The sequence below is a fragment of the Athene cunicularia genome, assembly GCF_003259725.1.
Source record: "Athene cunicularia isolate RWA chromosome 3 unlocalized genomic scaffold, athCun1 chr3_part1, whole genome shotgun sequence".
In the NCBI taxonomy this organism is placed as follows: Eukaryota; Metazoa; Chordata; class Aves; order Strigiformes; family Strigidae; genus Athene; species Athene cunicularia.
In genome coordinates this window covers 143373-145553 of record NW_020799097.1, presented here as the reverse complement: position 1 = coordinate 145553, position 2181 = coordinate 143373, and positions in this window count along the sequence as shown.

Here is a 2181-nt window from a genome sequence, read left to right as displayed (position 1 = left end):
CCCCTTGCTCTGTCCTGCCGGTTGTCCCCGGGGCCCGGTGGCAGGGTCCGTGGCCCTCCCGGGGCAGTGGGGGGGTGGGTAGCCCTTGGAGCTGCGGGGTCGCCTTTGCGGAGGCTCAGAAGGCTGCGGCCGGGGCGCGGCTGCTGCTGCTCCGGCACCGCCGTGTGCCGCGGGCTCTCCGTACGGGCGCTGTCGGGGCCGGCTCTTGCCGCTGTGTTGAGCAGGGAGTGTCTCCAGCACTCCCGTGCGCATCTTCCCTCACGGATTTTTTTGCTCTGGACATATTGAAGAGCAATGAGCGGATGGTCTGTGGCGTTTGCTCAGGAGCGTGAGCGGTGCCTGCTGCGGGGGCAGTGCCTTACCCTCTCCTCAGCGTCTGCGTTCCGCCCTGCTCTGGGTTTGCCTTGCAGCCCTCTGTTAGGACAAAGCACGGCCGGCTCACGCAGACCTGTGTCTTGGCTTGTCCTATTTGCGTCTGCTTCTCAGAGCCTATGTCAGAATTGTCCCGCGTGAAGACAAGAGTAGATTAGATCTTATTGTTTTGGACCTCTCCCTTTTTCCGCTCTTTGCTGTGCTCCGTTTATCTTATTGGGGGTTGCCTCCATGAACTGGTTTCTGCCTTGTGTTGGCTGGGTGGGAGCTGCTCTGGCAGGGTCAGCTGTATGGCTGTGCAAGCTGCTAAAAGACAGAAAACGTTCACTCCGGCGCTGCGGCACAAGTGCTGATGTAGCTTTTCTCAGCCAAGCCAGGGCTGAGCATAGAGGTTTGTCCGCTTTATCCATTATTGTAGACACAGGATAGTTTAAACTCTGGTGGTGGTGAAAAAGCCGTTTATTTTGATGTAAATTTGGAGGTCGAAGTAAGGTCAGTGATTCCTTGCAGTTCCTTACCTTTGCTTGCTCAAAAGCTGCCTTGGTTTTGTTAACATAGGCTAAATCCTAGCATGGTATCAAGAATGGCCCTGTCTGCTGGAGCTGTATGGTTTGAGTTGTATGAAGCTTTAATTTTATCCTCCACAATCTATTCCTTACGATAATCTGAAGGGCTTTTTCCTGTGATCTGTACTGAATTGGCACACACCGGGGAACAAAGCTGATGTTGTTTGTGTAGCCTTTTTGATACGTTTTGTTTAATAATGATCACTTTGACACAGAAAGATAAATTTCCTTCTAGGCTTTTCTGTACCCTTCTACATAAAAAAATTTGGCGGGTTCTAGTGTTTTTTCTGGATTTCAGTTTTACCACCTGCAGACCAATTACGGCCCAAACACTAGAAGTTCCTCAGGATTTCGGCACAGCTAAATTACTGCATTCCAGCTCCGGAATGAGGGTGGCTGGTTGGTTTGAAGGTGAGCAGCTGCTGTAAGACGTAGGAGCTTTGAGGTGTCACAGGTCGAGAGGTGACCAAAAGCCCCAACACAGACTGTTGGCTGACTCGGGGCCTCTGTGCCCCGAGCTGCTGTCTGTCAGGGTTGCACAGCGGGACCTGCTGATTCAGTGTCTGGCTGGTACCAGCTGCGATTGCCCATCTGTGGGCCTTACGCATGCTTGTTGTGCAGTTAAATTGTGTTTTGTCTCTTAATTCAGCCTGTGGATTTGTGGCTGGGTTAGACCCGGGCTCATGGAGCGGCGTCCCTTCCCTTTAACCCTGTGACATCACACTCCTTTTGCTCTCTTGAGCTTTTGAGCTGGGGTAAACTCTCCTGTTACTGGTGTTCCAGCACGAAGTTTATTTTGGTGTCGCAGCATTACGTTCCGAGCATCCCAGCGTGCCGGAGGAGGGGCCGCCCCGGTAAAGGCCCTGTGGCCAGGCTTCTGTCCCCTCGGCGTGGGAGAGGGACCTGCCATCCCCTCCCCAGTGGTGCAGTCCGGATTCCTTTGGGTGCTGAGAGAGGCACCCGCCTCGGCAGCATCATAACGAGACAATTTGGGGGGAGGCGCCGTGCGATGGGTGTCAGAGCCAGGCTCTGTTCCCTGGCCGCTCGTTCCTCGCTGCCAGCTTTGGGCTGTGTGCTTGGCTGGACGGCTGGAGATGGAAAAACATTTTTTTTGAAAAACCCAAGTTACTAATTTTTCATAGCTGTAGACCCTGTAATCAGATTCCTAGAAGAGGGGCGCGGTGCATGCGGGGGGGGTCTGAGCGCTCGGGTCATTTACCCCGACCGAGCAGATCTCGGCAGA